Raw genomic sequence first — 24,376 nt, 5'->3', positions numbered from 1 at the left:
ACAAACTCCTTCCCTCTGTGATTCCCGTCCCAGTCTCTGACACCACCATCCATCAAGAAACATGGAAATCTCTCTTGAGTCTCTTCCCTTGTCCCTGAGGAACCCATCAAGTTCAGCCATTTGCTCCACAAATCTTCTCAAATCTATCCCTAATGGCCTAGTTCAAGTGGCACCCAATCTCACTCCTGAAGAACTCTGACACTTTCCTAACTGGTCAGCCTCGTTCGCTTCTCCTCCACCAGCTCTCCACCCTAGTCCAGGATGATTTTTTAAAAACAGAAATACATAACTGCCCTGATGAAAGCCCTCCACAGTCTCCCACTGGTTTCAGGACATCAATATCCAGGTTCGATGTGGCCTCTGCCTGCAACTCCAGCTTCATCTTGGGCCACACGCCACCCCCCAAATCTTGACAAACAAGTCCTGCTGGCTTTGCTCTCATCCACACTCCTTCCCACTAGACATTTCTACCTGTTATCCCCTCTGCTTGCAGCAGGACCTTCTCAAACACCATCGCCCTTTATTTTATTGTGGTAAAATAGACACAACATAAGATGTACCATTTTAACCATTTTAAGTAGATAGCTGTATGGCATTAAATACATTCATGTTGTCATGCAAAAATGCAGAACATGTCACTAGTTTGCATGTCACTCTCTTATAGGGACTATGCTAATCTTCTCTGTATTGTTCCAGTTTTAGTCTGTGCCACCGAAGTGAGTACTCATCCTCTTTTCACTATAAAGTCTGACTCATCCTGCAGATCCTAGCTTCAAGTCACTTATTCAGAGAAGACTTCCAAGACCAGGCCCATCCCCTGTCAGACAACCCCCTACTGCACAGTACCCAGCAGGAGTGACATGACTGTGAGTGAGCTCCACGAGGGCAGCACTTGCGGCCTAGAAGAGGTAGGCACACAGTAGCTCAGTGCCTCTTAGTTAAATGCATAAGTGAATGAATGAATGAATGAATGAATGAAGAAATGCAATTCTACCCACAGTGAAGACCACCTTGCCATTACTGTAGAAAGCCACATTGAACTCCATTCCAGCGTACGATCTTGGCTTCATCTTTGGAGAACTAAGCCAATACTGAGAGAGTTTTTTTACCTTTTCACAAACAGAAAAATTGCAATTCAGACTTTACCTTCATAAAAAAAGAAAACACCTGGTAGGCTTTAAATCATGTGTTTTTCTTTAATTCTATTTATTAAAGTTTCAAAACTATTGAATCTAGACTCAGAGCTCTGCAGCAGTTTGTAATTTCTAAAAATTAATGTAAAGTAGAGCTTTTTTTGCACAAGCCTGCCAGACAGTAAGTCTGATCTTGCCCCACACTATCTACGTGGAAGTCTCTATCATCCATCAGGGCTACTAGCAGCGTCTGGAGATGGCTTTTCTTGGAACCTGAGGTTGTCTGCAGCCACCACGAAAAGCTTGTCATGCTCACCTCCAGGAAGCCCTGCTATGGGCCAGAAATAGCAGATCTAGACTTTCATGAGACTAAGGACTCTGACCCTGAGTTACAGCAAGAACAGCTGACATTCACATTACCCTTCACACTTTATGTGTTATTCATAACACCAGGAGCTAGGGATCAACATCATCATCACAACAGTATCCTAATTTTACAGATGAGGGGAAAGCATTCAGAGGTCAAGCATCTGGCCCAAGACCTCTTAGCTGGAGCTGGACCAGATTTGGCATCTAGTTTTGATGCCAAAACCCTTGCTTGCTCTTTTTATTTCATTTTGCTCCATACAACATTAACTGCTGCATTTTTAGAGACAACTTCTATTATAATGGTACCCTTGAAGTGCTGTAAATAAAGATTCTCTGGCCACTGCACAATGGGCAAAGCCATAGAAAGTAGAAAGAAATGTGGCCTACGCTTATAAGTCTCTTTTCTTTTTTTTTTTTAAGATTTTATTTATTTGACAGAGATAGAGACAGCCAGCGATAGAGGGAACACAAGCAGGGGGAGTGGGAGAGGAAAGAAATGTGGCCTACGCTTATAAGTCTCTTTTCTTTTCTTTCTTTTCTTTTCATTTTTCTTTTCTTTTCTCTTCTCTGCTCTTTTCTTTTTTTTAAGATTTATTCATCCACTTCAGAGACAGAGGGAGAGAGAGAGAGAGAGAACATGAGGGGGAAGGGGCTGCAGGAGAGAATCTTCAAGCAAACTCCCCACTGAGCTGGGGGCCCAACTCAGGGTTTGATCCCATAACCCATGAGATCACAACCTGAGTGGAAAGCAAGAGTTGAACACTTAACCAACTAAGCCACCCAGGTGCCCCTATAAAGCCCTTTAATATGACTGAACACTTAGCACTGATAGCACCCTGTGGTTATTTGGTGTGTGTTGACTCACTGGCTAATGATCAAGACTGTCTGGTAACACACAAAACCCTAAAAAGCCCCGGGCATATGAGCTGTCCCTCAGGCTCTGCCTCCACTATAGAGTGTCCTCGTGTACACACCGGCTAGGAGCTAGTTCCTGTCCTGGAGATCTGGAGTTTCACTTTATCTTGGGGGAAAAGCTAGAATACTCTCTGCCTGTAAGCATAGCATGTGGTAGGCAGGTTCCCCAGGTTTCCTCTAAATCCTTTCTGTCCCCACCCTCTTCATGGAGAACGTGGTGAAGAGCACGCTAATCTCTTGGATCAAAGCAAAAACGAAATGCATAACTCTCCCACTGTAAGATCAGAGCATGCTTAGATAACCCCATGGGCTCTTGGCTGAGGAGGTGATGAGAGAGAGGCGCCTGTCCTGAGGTCACAGACTGAAACCTTCTGACACCTGTCCCCTTGCCACCACCACGCCTGTCCAGTCTTGGCCGCACTGAGCCAAAGGTTCCAGTGACCAAAAATGTTCCTCAGTCTGGCGTCTCCTATCTCCCATTAAGTTTTCCTTTTTTTGCATCTACAAAGCTGCCTGTCATCACCTCTGCCGAGTGTTCTTAGCATCACACTCCCTGTGACCCTCGCCTCCTCTTCCCTTGGCCATAGCTCATTTTTCATGTCGGCTGTCAAAACTGCAACTGGAGCAGAATATAGGTGACTTAGCTTTATTAACACAGCAGTGTGTACCTACATCCCCCAAACTTTATTATTGACCTTCATTTTATGTTTTCTAAAGCTCCTTTAACAAAGAAATCTTTCCAGGGTTCCTTCATCTTTCTACAGTGGTATCACCTTCCACTTAATTCTGAAAGCACTTCAAACTGTTGGGGCGGTGGGGGGCTGGGACGAGGTGTTTTATATTATTTTCATGATTTTTAAAATTACTGTTACTATCATTATTATTATTAATCATTAATTCCCACTGTGATTCTTACTTATAAAATTCTCTCCTGACATAAAAAATTTCTGCTTTTGTATTTCTTGAAATTAATGGTTTTATGGTTGAATCTCAACTTTATCAGCTTAAGAATAATTTCCACTGAACTGCATATTACCATCCATACTTGCTCATTTTCCCCCTAAGGTGTGTGTTTTCATACAAGGACAAACAGTGTGTGTAAAAGGCGTCAAGAACATGCCTGTGGTCAAGGAAAACAACATCCTGCTTGTTCAGGTATTTATTCCTGTTCTTTAACTTTTCCTTGTGTTTCAGAGAAAATTGATGCTCTGAGAAAAACCACAAGTAGTTGCAGGGAAATAGTAATGATATTTTGAGGAAATTCTTACGTATCCATTAACAAGGGCTTACTCGTTTCTACTTATAGTTTGAATTATTTTAAATTATTCATTATTGTGTATTTTGAAGGGCTCATTTAACAAACTTACTCTTGAAATTATGGATGAATGAAAAAGCTGCAGAAAAGACATTGAAGACTGGCACACTAAATGGGAAAGATCTGTGCTGCTTTCTTTCTACTAAGACTGAAAGAGCTAATCGGAATAAGTCCTGGGGCTGCAAAGTATGGCATTTTGTTGAGAATTAGATTTCTTAGTTTACTGAAAGCAAAAAGGATTGCCACACACTGCTGTGTTTGAGCATTCAGTGTGTGAAGGACGATTTGTGTCTTGTAACAATAACAAGCTGTCAATAGTTCTGAAAGCTGAAGGTTGAGAGGCCCATAAGCGCAAGAAGCTGGCTAGGGAGGCAGCTGCGGTGATGGGGACACTGTCCTAATCAGACATTTATCATTGGGTAAGTACCAACCTGACTTCTTGGGGCTTCAAAAAGTATAAACAAGAAGATGATTTATAGGGACTTGAAATCTAGTTTGTAAGAATAAACTCAGTAAAATGAGATCAACACGCAATTGCTTAGAGACTAAGAACTGTTCCTGGAGAGGGGACAGTTTTCTTCCACTTCTTTCTCACTCTGCCACTTTGACAAGAAGGGTCCTCAATCTTTATGCCATGGTTTGCTACCATGGAAAAATTCCCCAGAAAGTAACTTCAGTATGATTCTCTTACTCTTACTGTAATTTGTTATGTTACCCACCATGGCTATAAAAAACCTATTCTGAATATGTAGAGAATTTGTATTCATTTGGAGTCCAAAAGTGGGAAGAGACAACCAGAAATTTTTTAAAAATTTTAATGTTGTTAGTTGGGGCACCTGGGTGGCTCGGTTGGTTGGGTGTCTGCCTTTGGCTCAGATCACGATCCCAGGCTCCTGGGATCAAACCCCGCATCAGGATCTCTGCTAGGCGGGGAGCCTGCTTCTCCCTCTCCCTCTGCCTGCCACTCTGCCACTTGTGCACGTGTGTGCGCGCTCTCTCTCTCTCTGTCAAATAAATAAATAAATAAATAAATAATGTTTTTAAAAAATAAAAAAAAAATTTTTTATCAGTTAACATGCAGTGCAATATTGGTCTGGAGTAGATTTCAGTGATTCATCACTTACATACAACACCCACTGCTCATCATAACAAGTGCCCTCCTTAATCCCCATCACCCACCTAGCCCATACCCCATCCACCTCCTTCCATCAACCTTCAATTTGTTCTCTATCATTAAAAGTCACTTATGGGCTTGTTTCTATCCTTTTTTTTTCCTTTTACCCCTTCCCGTAGGTTCATCTGTTTTCTTTCTTAAATTCCACATTGGGTGAGGTCATATGGTATTTGTCTTTCTATGAATGACTTAGCATAATACATTCTAGCTTCATCCACATCATTGTAAATGGCAAGATTTCATTCTTTTTGATGGCTGAGTAATATTCGTGTGTGTGTGTGTGTGTGTGTATACCACATCTTCTCTATCCATTCATCAGTCAATGGACATTTGGGCTCTCTCAATAGTTTGGTTACTGTTGGTAATACTACTATAAACTTCAGGGTGCATGTACCCCTTGGAATCAGTATTTTTGTACCCTTTAGGTAAGTACCTAGTGGTATAAATGCTGAATCATAGAGTGGTTCTATTTTTTTAATAATAATTTTTTATTATGTTATGTTAGTCACCATACAGTATATCCTTAGTTTTTGATGCAATGTTCCATGATTCATTATTTGCGTATAACATCCAGTACACCATACAATATGTGCCCTCCTTAATACCCAGAACTGGCCTATCCAAGTCCCCCATAGAGTGGTTCTATTTTTAACTTTTTGAGGAACCTCCATACTGTTTTCCCAAGTGGGTGCCCCAGTTTACATTCCCAGCAGCAGTGCAAGAGGGTTCCCCTTTCTCTACATCCTCGCCAACACCTGTTGTTTCTTGTGTTGTTGATTTTAGCCATTCTGACACTTGTGAGGTGGTGTCTCAACATTGTTTTCCCTGATAATGAGTGATGTTAAGCATCTTTTTATGTGTCTGTTAGCCATCTGGATGTCTTCTTTGGAAAAGTGTCTATTCAGAGACAATTAGAAATTTCATAACATAGTATTACTTGCACATTTTACTATCAGACCTAGATATGTTCTAATTTAAATAATGCCTTATACACAGCACTCAACACTGGTTTTCCAGATTAGAACATAAGATATAGAGAACCTCAAACATTTCAATCATTTATAGTTGTGATCTGTACTACTCAAATATAACCACTAACCCTGAAGACAGATATAACCTATTGCTGTATAATAAGTTACCCCCAAATTTATTGGTTTAAAACAACAATAAACCTTAAAATCTCTTGCAGTTTTTGGGAGCAGCTTAATCAAGTGGTTCTGGATCCAGGTCTCTCACAAGGTTGTGGTCGAAATGCAGGTCAGGGCTGAAGGGACGTGATGGCTTGATAGACTGGAGTCATCATGTCCGGTCCACATTGTGGCAGAGAGGAATTGAGCTCCACATGTTGAAGGGAGGAGGGTCAAATAATTTGCAGGCATGTTTTTAAAGTATATGTAGTTATAGATAAATGTAAATTATTTTTCAATCCTTATAGCTTATTTTGAGGTACAATTTATATAAAGTAAAATTCATTAATCTTATAGCTGAATGACTTTTACTTGAGTATCAACCTCTGTAACCACCACCTAGATCAAAATATATAACATTTTCAGCTCCATCATATGAATTCCTTTGAATTTTTTATATACATAATCACCAATAAAGACACCTTTAATTCTTCTTTTTTGATTTATAATTTTTATTTCTTTTTCTTGAATTTCTGTACTATGTGGACCTTCAGTACAAGATTGAACAGAATGTGATGTGAGTGGACATCCTTGTCTTTTTCTCGACTTAGAGGGAATACATTTGATATTTCACCATGTTTATCTCTAGGTTGTTTTATAGATAACTTTATCAGAGTGAGGGATTTCTACTCCTAATTTGATTAAGCTTTGGCAGTACAAGTGTAAATGGAATCATAACTTATGATTTTACTACTGCCTATAGCTTTAAACATTAGTCAGGGTATATCCTTTTCCAATTTAGAGAAAAATTATGCTATGTCTACACATGAAAGCATATTGTGCAGGCAGTCCTCAATTCCCAAATATATTGATCTTCAAATGTGCATTTGTTTGTCAATTCTTTGGAAATTGCAAGACTTTTTCAAACAGAAGCTTAATTATACTTGGTGCTTAATTATAGAGGTCAACCACAAAAGCGTTTTGAATCTACCTTAGGTTTAAGGTATGGTCTGTGCTACTGGTGGGGGTGGCCTTGGGGCTTTGAGGAGAAATGGGAGGGAGAACAGATGAAACCCACCACCAACATCAGCAGCAGCAGCATGTGGGGAGGGCAGTGCTCACCACCACAGACTCTCAGAACTGTCCCAAAGCCAGATGTGGCTGACATTTGTGAAACAGCATCATGTGAATCAGGGCTCTCTGAACCCTACCACATGTGGTAAATAATTTTTAAGTGTCCCAGCACACAATTTACATAACTCTAAAAGCAATAAATTTTAAAATGACACCATTTGAATAGCACTGACAAAATGTTCTCAAATTTAGTGTTGCATTTACTCTTCAGAGCAGTCTTGTGACGTTGACATCTACATTTTACAGAAGAGGATTCAATGACTTGCCTAAGATCTCCCAGCTTGTGAGGACTGCACCCAGGACCTGATCCAAGATGCAGGAGATGCAATCTTTTTGCTGCATCATTTCAGTAACTGATTTTCTGACGACTTTTAATTTTTTTTAAATTGCTGCAGCAGGGGTGTTCATGCTTAAGGTAACTTTAATGTTACTTTGCTTAGCATAAATTGAAGGAAGTGTTTTAGATTCCCAGTTCTTGATCATAGCACATTTAGCCATTTGGCTGAACAGATAAATGAATTCTTTCTTCCTCCTCCAGTACATGCACCTTCATCATATATTAACAATTCTGCTCCAGGCACCAAGGTATGAGATGTAACAAAGTTGATAAGAGAATAATTCTATAATTTAGCAATTACTCTAAATACAACCCACCCAATAATGAATGAAATGACTAATGATGAATGAAAATCATTCAGCATTATTATTTCATTCATGTCAGGGTATCTGTTTCCCTGTCTCGGGCACTGTTAGAGCCATGACTAATTCTTCAGATAACAACTCTCAATTTACTAATAATTCCTAATGTTGCCATCATCCTTGTTTTTCAAATTAAAGAAAAAAACACAGAATACACACAAGAACACTGTGGCACATTTTAAATGTCAGATTGATTTTCATAGTAAGTGGTAGTCTGCTGTGCTGCTGGAGGGACTCCTTTTGATACCAGACAAGCAGGAAGTGGTGAGCCAGGTGGGGAGGTCTCAGGTATCCATGTAGAGTGAAATTCTTGTTTACCACAGGGCACTCACATGAGGAGACAGAGGAGAATAGCATCAGGGTACAGAGGGACCTGGTGAGCTCATCACTAGGTGATGACTCTGAGGTTTCTGAGGTGACTGCAGATCCATCTGAAGGGCTAGGCAAAGGGCACATGGCTGGGCTGGATGTGTGCCAGGGAGGTGTGAGGTACAGACCCAGAGAGGACAACAAAGGGGGATTTCAGTGTTTACATAATAAATGATGGCCTCTAAGGAGGACAGACTTACATTTTCTCAAGGTTTTCTATTTGTGTCAGATGCACTCAGTGTCGAATATGAAAGGGCATCTTTCCAAAGACCATTAATACTAGTCTTGTTTGCTCTGTAAACAAGGACTAAAGGCTCCAAAGTATTTTGTCATTACTCCTTGGATTCTGAATGTTCAAGTAGAGTTGATTCTTCTGTTTTTATTGCTATTATTCTTAAATCATTGATTAGATCATCCCATGAAACATGAGAGTTTATAGCAAAGATTGAGTTTTCCAAAAGTTACAGCAAGATTTGAGTTTGGCTTTCACCTCCTTAATTTTCTGATGTTCCCTTAGGGAAGAAACCAGTGATCTAAACAGTTGGTAGGTAGGATTTAGAAGGCTCTTTCAGGGCTCTAGATAGACTGATTTTTTTTTTTTTTCCTATTTCAGCTCCTCCAGACATTTGTACTGAAGTGTCCCTGCCATGCCTTTTATGATTATCTATCTAGGTTTCAGACAGCTTCCCTGTCCAGCATGCAGTCAGGCATAAATCACTTCCCACAGGTAGAAGGGTGACAAGTACCCCAACCTCTACCCTGGGGGAATTAGAGGTGAAGCCTAAGGAGGATTTGGTCCTTACTGGAGGTCATCACAGAAGAGTCTGTCCTTTCATCATTCCCTGACAGGTGATTTCTTGAGTTAATTACGTTCTTTTTTAAATAAGATCTCTATAAGATATCTGATAAATATAAGATATAAGATAAGATATAAGATATACAAATTTTAGACTCTTCCACCAGGCATTTTTTCAAATGCTTTCCAATGAAATTTTCATCGTTTATCACACTCTCATCTATTTTCAGTCTGTGGAGTTCTCCGAGCTCTGGTTTACATTTTTGCGAGCTCTATTTTTGTCCTTTGAGATAATGCTTTCAGAGCTTTGCCATTCTGCTGTGAAGGCTGTGTATTACTCATATCAAAAGAACTAATGCCAAGGGAGGCAAGGTTCCGGTTGTTTAATTTGGAAGGGCTCATTGTTGTTCATTCCTCTGAGGTCCTGCTTGAGACAGGTCTATCAAGTTCCTACATGTGATTTCTTATGCCTCTTCCATCTGAGTACAAAAGTAGGCATCAGTAATCATTTTATCAAATAAACTGACTCAGAACTTTAATAAAGACTAAAACAAGTATATTAAGTCCTAAATTTTTTTCTACTCTATTTCTATGTTATTTAATTACTAATTTATAGTTAAGGATCAGATTTAAAAAGAGTAGTATAGGGTCAGATAGTAGAGAAAGTGGTTAAAATCTGGCATGGGAAACCTCTCAGTAAACATTTTAAAAGAGCATAGATTAAGACTGAATGATGCAGAGAAAAAACCACAGGCTTTGATTTTTCCCGTTATTTTAGTCTCTTTCCATTATTTACTGTTTGGACCTCCTTAGTGAAGGGGCTTTTTTCCGTTCCTCTCTGATTCTCACTCATCCATAATTTCACAATAGTTAAGTCAGAAATGTCTTAAATGAGAAAAGCTCATGTCTATTTAGGTTTCTAATCACTGCACAGAACTGAGTTTCATATAATTTGACAGTTTTCTATTACTACTCTGAGTGTTCTCCGATCACTAATAATGGCTCACTAAATGTCGAATGTTCATCTAGTGATTTATGTTCTTGTTTCACCGATTTCTTTGATCACTTTTACATAAATCTAAGAAATAGTTAGTTGAAGTATTGGATGCTTTGGAAGATTGATCATTAGTTCATAATCTCTTCTAATAAAACCTGAAGTGCTCAACCAACAGAAATGAAGAAGTATGTTAGTCACAGGACCCTGCCTTAGAAGGGGCCATGTTTCCAGTGTCAGGCCAATAGACGGAGAAGAGTCCACCTACTTCCTAGGAATGAGTGCTACGCAGCAAAAAAATGTGTCACTCTCGGCCTTTCCTGTGGCTTCAAATACACTAGTTACAAATAGTAACATGATATCCTTTGCTGCTTTTTTTTTAAATTGAAGTATACTTGACATAAATCATATTAGTTTAGGTTGTACAACATAATTATTTGACACTTGTGTATATTGTAAAATTATCACTTGTCACCGTATAAAGCTATAAAAATTTTTTTCTGTGATCAGAACTTACTTTATATATATGCCACATCTTCTTTATCCATTCATCCATTGATGGACATTTAGGTGGTTTTCGTCTCTTGGCTACTGTAAAAGATGCTGCAACATAGAGATACATATACCTTTTCAAATAAGTATTTTTATTTTCTTCAGATAAATACTCAGAAATGAAATTGTTGGATTGTGTGGTAGGTTTTTTAAAAAATTTTTTGAGGAACCTCTATACTGTTTTCCATAGTGGCTGCACCAATTTTCATTCCTACCAACAGTGTATGAGAGTTTCCTCTACTCCACACCCTCATCAACGCTTGTCATTTCTTGTACTTTTGATAATAGCCATTCTGACTGGTGTGATGTGGTATCTCATTGTGTTTTTGATTTGCATTTCCCTGATGATAGGGGATGTTGAGCACTTTTTCATATACCAGTTGGATGTTTATATATCTTTTTTAGAAAATATGTCTACTCCTGTACTTCACACACATTTTTTAATTGCATTGTTTTGTTTTTGTTTGCTATTGAGCTGTATGAATTCTTTATATATTTTGGATTTAGCCCCTTAACAAATATACGGTTTGCAGGTATTTTCTCTCATTTCACAGGTTGCCTTTTATTTTAGATGCCCAGTATAGGCAGTCCAACATTGAGTCCCTGGCAACCCATCCAATCAGAATACATGTGCCTGGTGTTTCAGCAGCAACACAGACATCACACATGGAATTAAATTTTCCCCAAGCCCAAACTACCTTCTAGTTTGGAAACATCTATACCATTCATTTCTCTAGAGATGTGGTTCCTTATCCTTGTGCCTTCCAAGGGAAATTTGGCAATGTCTGAAGACATTTTTGGGTGTCACAATTGGGGAAGTACGAGGGGTGTTATAAACATCCTACAATACGTAAGATGGCTCCCACAACAGAGAATTATCTGACCCAGCTAGCTCTTTTAGCTGTGCAACTGCATGCTGCCTACCCAACTCTCATCCAGCCTCCACTGCCACGTGCACACTCATGGTGAACCCCTGCAGCCAGATGAGTGCACACTGACAGTATCCATCCTCTGACTTTGGTCTTCTTCAATATTGTGTTGACTATTCTGTGTCTTTTGCCTCTCCATATAAACTTTAGAATCAGTTTGTCAGTACCAACAAAGTAACTTTTGAGATTTTTTATTGGGATTATATTGAATTTATTAACCAAGTTGAGCATAACTAACATTTTGACAATATTTAGTCAACATTGAGTTCATATTCCAAACTATGAACATAAAATTTCTCTCCATTTCTTTAGGTCTTTGACTTCCTCATCAGTTGTTTTTGTTTTCCTTCACATAATTCGTATACGTATTTAATTAGATTTGTACCTAAGTGCTTGATTTTTTTTGATGCTAATGAAAATGGTGTCGTGTTTTTTTATTTCAAATTCCAGTTGTTCATTGTTAGTATACAGAAAAGCAATTAACTTTTGCATATTAACCTTATATCCTACAACCTTTATATAATTGCTTATTAGTTCCAAGAATGTTTTTGTCAATTCTTTCAAACTTTTTTTTTTTAAGATTTTATTTATTTATTTGACAGAGATAGAGACAGCCAGCGAGAGAGGGAACACAAGCAGGGAGAGTGGGAGAGGAAGAAGCAGGCTCATAGCAGAAGAGCCTGATTGTGGGGTTTGATCCCATAACGCCGGGATCACGCCCTGAGCCGAAGGCAGACGCTTAACCGCTGTGCCACCCAGGCGCCCCTCTTTCAAACTTTCTACATAAACAATCATGTCATCTGTGAACAAACAGTTTTATTGCTTCCTGTCCAATATGTATACATTGTATTTCCTTTCTTGTATTATTGCATCAGTTAAGACTTCCAATACAATGTTGAATAGGAGTAATGAGAGGAGACATCCTTGCCTTATTTACAATTTTAGGGGAAAGCAACCTAGTTTCTCATCATTAAATATGATGGTGTCTGTATGTTTTTTGTGAAAGTTCTATGTTGAAGTAAGGAATTTCCCTCCATTCCTAGTTTGTTGAGAGTTTTTAATCATGAATAATCATGATTATTAAATGATGGTTCAGCATCTGTCTATATGATCATATAATTTCTCTTCTTTAGTCTACTGATATTACAGATTACATTAATTAATTTTTGAATGTTGAATCAGCCTCACATACCTGGAATAAATCCCACTTGGTTGTGGTGTATAATTCTTTGAATTCCCTGTTGGATTCAACGTGCCTATATTTTGTTGAGGATTTTTGCACCTATATTGATGAGTGATATTGGTCTGTAGTTTCCTTTTCTCATTTAGTTTTGGTAATAGGATAATGCTAGCCTTATAGAGTAGATTAAGAAATATTCCCTCTGATTCTATTTTCAGAAAGCAGTTGTAGGGAATTGGTATCATTTCTTTCTCAAATGTTTGGCACAACTCAGTAAAACCACCTAGGCTTTGTGCTTCCTGTTTTGTAATATTATTAATTATTGATTCAATTTATTTAATAGATGTAAACCTATGCAGATTACCTGTTTCTCCTTGTATGAGTTTTGGTAGAATACGGCTTTCAAATCTAGTTTTATTTCAACTAAGTTATAAAACTTATGGCCATAATATCCTTTTAATGTCTATGAAATCAATAGTGATGGTCCCCCTTTCATTTTTCATATTAGTTATTTGTGCCTTCTATTTTTTTTGGTTGGTTAGCCTGTATTAAGAAATGATAGGTATTAAGGAGGGCATTTGATGTGATGAGCACTGGGTGTTATATGCAACTAATGAATCGTTGAACACTACGTCAAAAACTAATGATGTACTACGTGTTGGCTAACTGAACATAATAAAAAACAAAATTTAAAGTTTATTTTTACATAAAAACAAGTATAAGTATATTTGTAAAAACTCCTTATTTGTGGCAGTTCCAGCTCTATCATCAGTCTCCCTGGTGCCCAGGCTTTGCTCTTGGGTAGAAAACTTGAGCAGTACTTCAACATGCAACCACCAAAACTATTACATTTCTTCTTTCCCCTAAATTTAGCACTGCAGTAACCTTTCCACTGAAAGGTAACATCATCTAGGCCTGCAAATTAACACAGAGAATATATGGCACTTCATATTAATAAGAATATTTTGTGGCTTTTGTGCTTTATGGCACTTGATGCAATTGAGAAGATTTTGCGGTTTTTTTGACTTTAGGAATCTGGCAAGATTACACAGGCTTCTCACTGAGCAGTGGTTTAACAAGCCTTCAACAAGCCCAGCCTCAAATGTCAAAGAAATACAAGGGAGGAAAAGGGTGTATTGGTTAGAACTGTGAAAAAGGAAGTGATAATCAATCTATCTCACTGCTGGGTGATGAGAGAGACATGCAAATTTGAGCATTATATAGACGCTCCCTCTCTACACATTGCTGTAAATACACATAGAGGCCAGACAGAAAACAAGATTCAATAAATGGTGCTGGGAAAATTGGACAGCTACATACAGAAGAATGAAACTGGACCATTGTCTTATACCATACACAAAGATAAACCCAAAAATGGATGAAAAACAAAAGTGAGACAAGAATCCATCAAAATCCTAGAGGAGAACATAGGCAGTAACCTCTTCAACATCAGCCACAGCAACTTCTTTCAAGGCACTTCTCTAAAGACAAGGAAAACAAATGCAACAATGAACTTTTGGGACTTCATCAATATAAAAAGCTTCTGCACAGCAAAGGAAACAGTCAACAAATCTAAAGGCAACCCACGCAAGGGGAGAAGATACTTGCAAATGACATTACAGATAAAGGGATGGTATCCAAGATCTATAAAGAACCTCTCAAACTCAGCACCCATAAAACAAATAATCCAGTCAAGAAATGGGCAGAAGACATGAAGAGACACTTCTCCAAAGAAGACATACAAATGACCAACAGACACATGAAAAAATGCTCCACATCACTTGCCATTAAGAAAGTGCAAATCAAAATCACAATGACAATACCACCTTACAGCAGTTCGAATGGCTAAAATTAACAAGACAGGGAACAACAAATATTGGTGAGGATGTTGAGAAAGAGGAATCCTCTTATACTATTGGTGGGAATGCAAGCTGATGCAGCCACTTTGGAAAACAGTATGGAGGTTCCTCAAAAAGTTAAAAATAGAGCTACCCTATGACCCAGCAATTGCACTACTGGGTATTTACCCCAAAGATACAGATGTAGGTAAAAGAAGGGCCACGTGCACGCCAATGTTCATAGCAGCAATGTCCACAATAGCCAAACTGTGGAGGGAGCCGATATGCCCTTCAACAGACGAATGGATAAAGAAGATGTGGTCCATATATGCAACGGAATATTACTCAGCCATCAGAAAGGATGATTACCCACCATTCTCATCGACAGGGATGGAACTGGAGGGGAATATGCTGAGTCAAATAAGTCAAGCAGAGAAAGACAAGTATCATATGGTTTCACTCCTATGTGGAACATAAGGAATAGCGTGCAAGGGGAAGGGAGGGAAAACTGAAGGGGGGGAATCAGAGAGGGAGACAAACCATGAGAGACTATGGACTCTGGGAAACAAACTGTGGGTTTCAGAGGGGAGGGGGAGGGGGGATAGGCCAGGTGATGGGTATTAAGGAGGGCACATATTGTGATGAGCACTGGGTGTTATACACAACTAATGAATCATTGAACACTACTTCAAGACCTAATTATGTACTATATGGTGGCTAACTGAAAATAATAAAAAATAAAATAAAATAAAATACAAAAAATAAAACACATTTAATGGTAAAAAAGAAAATATAAAAAACAAGATTCACACAATCCCCAGGAGGACTGGAAAAGTCATCTCTTATCCATTGTAACTTTTCATGTAAAAATAAAACTATGGCATAAAGTTACATCAGTAAGTATTTAAAAGAATTTAAATACCTGTTAGTAACATATGGTCCATATATTACTAATATTTTGTATGAAAGTGGCCATATAAAATTTAAATGGTAATGACTACAAGATTTCATAAATAATGGGACGCCTGGGTGGCTCAGTCATTAAGCATCTGCCTTCGGCTCAGGTCATGATCCCAGCATTCTGGGATCGAGCCCCGCATCGGGCTCCCTGCTCAGCGGGAGGCCTGTCTCTCCCTCTTCCACTCCCCCTGCTTGTGTTCCCTCTCTCGCTGCCTCTCTCTCTGTCAAATAAATAAATAAAATCTTTAAAAAAAAAGATTTCATAATAATCAAAAGGATCCCATTGCTTTCTTCTTATAACATAATAAGGAATTCTAATGTAGGAATACTTTATTGCCCATCTAGTGCAATAAAAATATTAAAGTAAATTTGATTGAATATTGTGAACCAGATTGTCTTCAAAATCTTAAGATTTTGAGTAAGTGAAAGCTTACTATATAGCACTAACTTGCAGCCATTTCATTGTATTTCAGGAATTATTCCGTTCTTTGACCTTCTCTTACTTGGAAATTCTAATACAAATTTTTCCACCTAGGATCAAAATATGCACATAAATCTCAACTACATTATAATATTTTATTATATTGTACAATCTTTCATACTATATTTTCTAAATGACTTTAAAGTGTTTATTTGCCATTCAAAACAGCTCAGTGAAATGAATATCCTTAATCTTTTTTTCTACCCTTGAGTGCTACTGGAAGTGAAATACAGAGAATATTCTACTGGAAAAAAACAACAACAGATATTGGAGGGATTTTTGAATTTTCTGATTTCATTCATTTATTTTACAACAAGAAACTTGAGACAAACACAAATGATTCTTTCTGATGGTCTTCCTACTCTAACCCATGCCTTATTCACCACATTTTGCTAATAATTGTTTCAAATGTTTTAAATGTGTGTCATTACTAAGGCGTACACTTTCTATTGCTTATCTAATACATAGACTCTTGATTATTTGGAAAATGATTAGTTTGTATATTTTTCAGGTCTTTTACTTCACCTGTCTAATCACTAATAGTCTTTTGGTCTTTTAACAAAATCTTCATGTTGCCAATTAAAAGGTAAGTTATTTGTTGTTAGTAACACTCTTTAAAGGATTAAGTATAGAAAGGTTTTTCAAACTGAAGGCTCAGTAAAGTTTTAACCTATATATGTAGGTTTCATTTAAGTATGATGCTGTCTTTAGCCCCCATTTTCATAACAAATACAGAGTTGACTACAAAGATACCAAATAGTAAACCAAGACATTGGCCTACTGTGAAACACAAAAGCCCCTAAAAAACAATTTAAAATATGAACATTTTACTTGCCAAATTAGCAAATTGAGAGAATGAATGAGTATTGTTGATTACATTAACTCATAAAAGGTATCAGCAGTCAACAACTAGGATTGTACACATACAAAATTGGATTAAAAATCAAACATTAAACAATGGCTTGTGATTATAACACATTGATAAATGTGCTGACACAATATAACAATCAGTAGTCATTAAAATATACATAAATTTATAAAACTCACTACTACTTGATAGAAATAATATGCTGGTTAATAATTTTGCATATTTAGAATGTGGCAGCATATTTATAATAAACACAAAATCTGGTATTCACTTTAAAATATTTTAGAGAACATCTATATACTACCATGGCTGTTCAAATTAGTCTGTGTAGTATCTCTTAACACAGCCTCCCACTGTCCTTGCCTTCACACAATTGTTGCCATTGGAAAGAAAAGACAGCAAAAAATGTCCAAATCATATGAAAGTTCAGGAAATTTGTCAACCACATTTTCTCTTTTTTTCCTTTTTTTGTCATTTCTGAAAAGCTAAACCATACTTTCCAATGTAAGAATCAAAAAAGAAAGGAAAGAAAGAGACAAACAAGGATGAAGAAAAAGAAGAGAGACCGAGGAAGGAGAGAAGGCCTTTGGAGCAAGTTGCTACCTTTTCCCTCAGACACGTCACCACAGGACAAACATCACAGGCCTGATCTTAACCAAGTAACCCAGGTCTCCCAAGGGGCCGCACAAGGAAACTAGGCTTTGGAACAAATGGCTATTTTTGACATGTGGGGAACAGGCTATTTCTGAAATTTCAGCTCCAAGAGTCTTCATTCAATGAAATGTCCTGATTAAACTAAATTTTTATTTTATAAACAGTCTTTAAAGGGATGATGGATTAAATATTATTAAAATGTCTATGCTCCCCAAAGCAATCTACACATGTAAAGCAATTCTTACCAAAATACCAATAGCATTTTCACAGAGCTAGAACAAACAATCCTAAAATTTGTTTGGAACCACAAAAGACCATGAATAACCAAAGCAACCCTGAAAAAGAAAAACAAAGCTGGAGGCACCACAATTCCGGACTTCAAGTTATATTACAAAGCAGTAGTGATCAAAACAGTGTGGTACTGGCACAAAAATAGACACATAGATCAATGGAATGGGATAGAAAACATTGAAATGAACCCACAACTATATGATCAATTAATCTTCCAAGAAGCAGGAAATAATATCCATCCAGTGGGATAAAGACAGTCTCAGTAAATGGTGTTGGGAAAACTGGATGATCACATGCAAAAGAATGAAACTGAACCATTCTCTTACACCATACACAAAAATAAACTCAAAATGGTTGAAAGACCTAAATGTGAGACAAGAATCCATCAAAATCCTAAAGGAGAGGGGTGCCTGGGTGGCTCAGTCATTAAGCATCTGCCTTCGGCTCAGGTCATGATCCCAGCATTCTGGGATCGAGCCCCGCATCGGGCTCCCTGCTCAGCGGGAGGCCTGTCTCTCCCTCTTCCACTCCCCCTGCTTGTGTTCCCTCTCTCGCTGGCTGTCTATCTCTGTCAAATAAATAAATAAAATCTTAAAAAAAAATCCTAAAGGAGAACATGGGCAGCAACCTCTTTGACCTCAGTCATAGCAACTTCTTGCTAGACATGTCTCCAGAGGCAAGAGAAACAAAAGCAAAACTGAACTATTGGAACTTCATCAGAATAAAAAAACTTTTGCACAGTAAAGGAAACAGTCAAGAAAACTAAAAACCAACCTACAAAATGGAAGAAGATATTTGGAAATGACTTGTCAGATAAAGGGCTAATATCCAAACTCTTTAAAGAACTTCTCAAACTCAACACCCAAAAAATCCAGTCAAGAAGTGGGCAGAAGACATGAGCAGACATTTCTGCAAAGAAGACATACAAATGGCTAACATACACATGAAAAAAAAAATGCATCAACATCACTTGGCATCAGGGAAATACAAATACAAACCACAATGAGATACCACCTCACAGCAGTTGGAATGGCTAAAATGAACAACTCAGAAAAGAGCAGATGTTGGTGAGGATACAGAGAAAGGGAAACCCTCTTACATGTTGGTGGGAATGCAAACTGGTGCAGCACTCTGGAAAACAGGATGTAGGTTCCTCAAAAAGTTAAAAATAGTTAAAAGTTAAAAGCCCAGTGATGCCTTGTTTTCTTGAGCAGTAGTTTTGAATATGTCTTCCTTAATGGCAGTTTGATGACCCAGAAATTGCACTACTAGGTATTTATCCAAAGGATGCAAACATAGTGATTCAAAAGGGTACGTACAACCCAATGTTTACAGCAGTAATGTCCAAAATAGCCAAAATGTGGAAGAAGCCCAGGTTTTTATCCATTAATCTGTTGAGATAAATGAATGTATAATGAAGAGGTGGTATATATACACAACGGAATATTACTCAGCCATCAAAAAGAATGAAATCTTGCCATTTGCAACAACATGGATGGAGCTAGAGAGTATTATACTGTGAAATAAGCTGGACAGGGATTTTAAGAAATAAAACGAACAAGTATAGGTGGAAAAAAGAGAGAGAGGCAAACCAGGAAACAGACCTTTAACTATAGAGAAGAAACTGATGGTTACCAGAGGGGAAGTAGGTGGGGGGATGGGTTAAATGGGTGATGGATATTAAGGAAGACACTTGTTGTGATAAGCACTGGGTTGTTGTAGTTGTGTTGAATCACGATATTGTGCATCTGAAACTAATATTGTACTGTATGTTAACTAACTGGAATTCAAACAAAAACTTTAAAAGATAAAGAGATGTTGGATAAATTAAAAGAACAGATGTAGAGTTGGAAATAGAATAGAAATCTAAGTCAGCATCGTATTCATGAAGTTAACTACTGTTCATGAACACTTACCAGTAAACGAACAATGCTCTCCATTGCATTTCCTTCTCTGCAGACTCAGAAAAACATTGTGGAATTGTATTTTTGACAACTCTTTGTGGCACTTCTTGCCCTTTATATTGCATGCATACACACAGAGACAAAAATTGCATTTCAAGTCCTGTTAAGTGCCTCAACTCTGGTCAGAATATCCTGAACTATACTTAACATAAAGAGGCTTTCAGAATGCAAGCTTCCAGCACTTTTACAGATATGACTGAGATATAACAGGAAGAAACACTTTGGATGTAGTTAGTGCTTAGTTAGTGGTGGTCTTATCTATCAACTGTTAAACTGACAATGGAAGACATGCTTTAGAACAACATGGGGATTAAGGGCCATCCTCCACATAAATGCATGTTTAACTTTTTTTTTTTTAAATGGCATGTTTAACTTTTGACTCCCCAAAAACTTAACTACTAATACTCATTGTTTACCAAAAGCCTTACCAAAAACGTAAAATTAACACATATTTTGTATATACTGTATTCTTATAATAAAGTAAGCTAGAAATTGTTATTAAGAAAATCATAAGGAAAAGAAACTACATTTAAAGTACTGTACTGTATATATTACAAGATTTGGGTGTAAGCGGACCCCATGGTTCAAACCTGTGTTGTTCAAGTGTCAACTGTACATGACTTTGAACCTTAGTTTTCACATCTTAAAATGGCAATAATAATAGTTCTACCTCATAAGCTTGTTTGGGTATTAATAAGAAATACTATATAAAATACCTAAAATAATGTGAGTGCAAATAAGTGTTAGAGCCTGCCTCTTGTGGAATGTTTTTGGTGTGACAAATACTGGGATAATTATGGGGACAGTGGAGCAGTCTACATGAAGTCAGGGCTATTCTGAAATATCGGGCCCTCTGAAGTCCATCTCAGCTTTCTCCTCCCTCTGTTTTCAAGCCCTCTGTACAACCATGAGAGCTTGATTTCTTTTACCTGAGTAATTTCACTGTGATTCTTATTTCTCTGTATGCTCTACTTGTTAAAGAGGAGCCTGTCATAAATGTCATCAGCTTAAAACAGGTTCACCATATGCCATCCCAAGCTGTACAATACAGCTAACTCTTTCCATGAAACTGTGAGTACATTCAACAACTCATTCTCATGACCACCCTCCTAAATGTCCTGGCTGTGCTACTAGAAACTGCCATTAAGGAAGACATATTCAAAACCACTGCTCAAGAAAACAAGGCATCACTGGGCTTGCCCAAAATAAAACATACGATGCCGAACCCTTGCACTTTAATTTTTTTTTTTCTATGTATTTGAGAAAGAGAGCTAAAGAACACAAGCAGTGGTAGAGGCAGAGGGAGAAGAAGACTCCCTACTGAGCAGGGAGGCTGATGCAGGACCTGGGATCATGACCTGAGCCAAAGGCAGATGCTTGACTGACTGATCCACCCAGGTACCCTAACACTTGCACTTTAGATTCCTCAACAGCTGCTGAAGGGAACACACCTAAGGTAATTTGCATCTATCTCCTGAATAAGCTTTTAATCAAAAGTAATTTGGTATGAAGCATATTGAAATATCTTGCCTTTGCAGTGGGTGAGGTTGATTTATTCATATGCCTATGCAGGATATGCTCTTATGCAGTGTTTTACAACACTTACAAGCGAATTACCAGGTAGACCACTTATTCATATACTCACAGTGCTCAGAGCCGGATGGTTTACTGTTTCTGTGATTGCTAGCTTGTGAGTTAGTATGGCTTTTCTTTGGTTATTACTATTGCAAAAGATACTATTTATCAAACAGAAAAGCAGTCTTGAAGTGATGTGTGCCAGTATCATTAAGACATCATCTAGGATGTCATTTGTAAACCCATATGAATATTTACCCAGCCCTTACTGCTCAAGGGCTTGTGGTTCATACACCAGCAGTATTGACATCACACGGGAGTGTGTTAGAAATACAGACTCACAGGCACCATCCCAGATTGAATCAGAACGTACACCAAAATCTCCAGATAATTCATATGCGTGTGAATGCTTGAGAAGCACCATCTTCAACCACCTGGGTTTAAACATTTTTGGAGCCATTCCTCCAGATGCTTTCACAAACAGGATCTAATTAAAACCTCAAAACAACCTAGTAGGGCAGCTGTTATTATCTATATATCACAGGAGAAAAGGAGACTCAGCAAGATGGACACATGCATGGTAGAAGGGCTGATATACGGAGGATCAAAATTCAACCCAGGCTTCTGAGAGGTTCTCCTTCCTGCCTAAGGATCAGACTAACCTTGGGTTTTTTTAAAAAGTCAGTTACCTGGGTCCCTTTGACTGAATTAGAATCTCCAGGGACTGGGTTGTTGGTATCTGTTTATTAAAAAGTCCCCAGCCTTATGCAGTCTATCTAAGGGTCTGTACGCAGGAGTCATCACCAAGATCCAGCTACCCAATGGGCCTTCAAAGAAAGCCAGATTTTAAATAGCTGATAGTATTTGATATGGCAGCTTTCATTCTTTGGTGAAGAGGTTTAAAAGCATATGTCAGTATGTTCTTTTCCCACACACCCCTGCCCTGAGAGATCTAGAAGGTAGCAACTGACTGAGACATGTTCACCTTTGTGTACTAAGGGCCCAGCACAGTGTCTCCCCCAGCAACACTGAGTAAGTGTTTGCTGATAAGTGATGGTCTCCAGTGGCCCTCATTCTACATGGCTTCCCAGCAGCCTCTGACACTATTGACCACTCTCTCCTTCCAGAATGCTCTCCAGTCTGGGCCTCTGAAATAGCCCCCCCAATCCTGATTTCCCTACTGTTTCTCTGATCTAGCCCTGCCTGATCTATTTACCTTCTCTTAGGATCCCCCTTCAATACCTACCGTGACATGTGGGGCTCACCAAGACTGAGTCCTGGCTCCTCCTCTCAACTACATGCTGATGATCCCCCTTTATTTTATTTATTTTGGTCTTTTTTCAAGATTTTTTTTTTTTAAGATTTTATTTATTTATTCAACAGAGATAGAGACAGCCAGCGAGAGAGGGAACACAAGCAGGGGGTGGGAGAGGAAGAAGCAGGCTCATAGCAGAGGAGCCTGATGTGGGGCTTGATCCCCATAACGCCGGGATCACGCCCTGAGCCGAAGGCAGACGCTTAACCGCTGTGCCACCCAGGCGCCCCTCAAGATTTATTTATTGATTTGACACAGAGAGAGAAAGCATGGGGGAGGTGGTCAGAGGGAGAGGGAGAAGCAGGTTCTCTGCTCAGCAGTGATCTCAGGACCCTGGGATCATGACCTAAGCTGAAGGCAGATGCTTAACTGACTGAGCCACTTAGGCACCCTGATGAACCCCCTTTACCTTTTTTTTTTTTTTTAGAGATTTTATTTGTTTGAGAGAGAGAAAGCAGGAGCAGGAGGAGAGACAGAGGGAAAGGGAGAAGCAGACTCCTGGGATCAGCACCTGAGAAGAAGGCAGACATTTACCCGACTGAGCCACCTAAGTGCCCTGATGATCCCCCTTTAAATCTCGAAGCTGGACCTCACTTCTGCCTCAAGATTAGAAATCCACCTGAGTAACTCAGCATTTTCAGTGAGGTGACCCCGAGTGTTAGGTTGCTTGCATGCAGTTTCTATGTCAATCCATCCAAAATGTAATCTTTGATCTTTCTTCCTTAACTTCTTTATTTTTTTCCTTGTGTTTTCTATATACATGAATGGTATTATCATCTATCCAGTGTACAAGGCAGACACATAGGAATTTTTCATAACACCTCTCCCTTCCTTGCTTTCCTATATTTAATCTATTTGTAATCTATTACCTATTTACCTTCTAAATATCTCTCCAGCACGTTCACCTGGTGTTCACTATCACCACTACTACCACCCTAGTCCAAGCTACAATCTGCAGTCATCTCTTGAGTGGACTCCTACAACAACCTCCAAATTCTGCTCTCTACATTTGCTCTGACTTCTCCAATCCCTCATCCACACTATAGTAGGCAGCCACTAAAATGGCCCCCAGTGATTCCTGCCTGCTGGTATTCATACCCCTGTGTAACACCCTCCTCTTTAGTGTGGGCTGCATTAGGTGACTTGCTCCTGCAGATAGAATATGGCAAAAGTGATGAGATGTGACATCTGAGATTAGGTGACAAAAAGATTGTATGTTCTCTCTTTTCTCCCCCATTTTGGGGAAATCAAACTTCCATATTGCCATGTTATGCATAGCCCTATGGAGAGGCCAACATGGCAATAAACAGATGTCTCCAGCCAACAGCCTGTGAAGACCTGAAGCCTGACAATAGTCATGTGAGTAAGCTTGAATGTGCATCCTCCCTTAGATAAACCCTGAGATATCCACAGCCCTAGCTGACTTAGTTTATAGCCTTGTGGGAGACCCCCAGAAGCAGAGGAACCACTTAAGCCATGCTCAAATTCCTGATCCACAGAACTGTGATATAATAGTGTTACTTATTTTAAGTCACTACAAGTTGGAGTAATTTGTTATGCAGCAACAGATAATTAATACACCTATCACGCCATCCTCTGATTTACTTCAAAGCCACCCATTCTTTAAGAATAAATACTAACACCCTTATGGCCTTTCTGACCTGATATGTGCTAACGTCTGCACCTCATTTGGCACCAGGTTCCTCTGCTTCCACTGTTCTAGACATCTCATCTTCTTACAGAT

General features: G+C 38.6%; 1 long non-coding RNA gene and 1 other non-coding gene across 2 annotated transcripts in view; both read right to left on the bottom strand.

Annotated features, from left to right (window-relative positions):
- LOC117796960 overlaps positions 1-24,376 on the bottom strand; it is a 67,425-nt gene that overhangs the window by 1,947 nt on the left and 41,102 nt on the right. Inside the window, exon 2 of the long non-coding RNA XR_004621753.1 lies at positions 10,543-10,628. This is a non-coding gene — a long non-coding RNA (uncharacterized LOC117796960). The remainder of the gene's footprint in view (positions 1-10,542; positions 10,629-24,376) is intronic.
- On the bottom strand, positions 620-721 carry LOC117797041. Its single transcript, XR_004621854.1, has one exon. It is a non-coding gene; the product is annotated as a U6 spliceosomal RNA (small nuclear RNA).

The sequence above is a fragment of the Ailuropoda melanoleuca genome, chromosome 17, assembly GCF_002007445.2.
Source record: "Ailuropoda melanoleuca isolate Jingjing chromosome 17, ASM200744v2, whole genome shotgun sequence".
Taxonomy (NCBI): Eukaryota; Metazoa; Chordata; class Mammalia; order Carnivora; family Ursidae; genus Ailuropoda; species Ailuropoda melanoleuca.
This window is presented reverse-complemented; position numbering and strand designations above follow the sequence as displayed.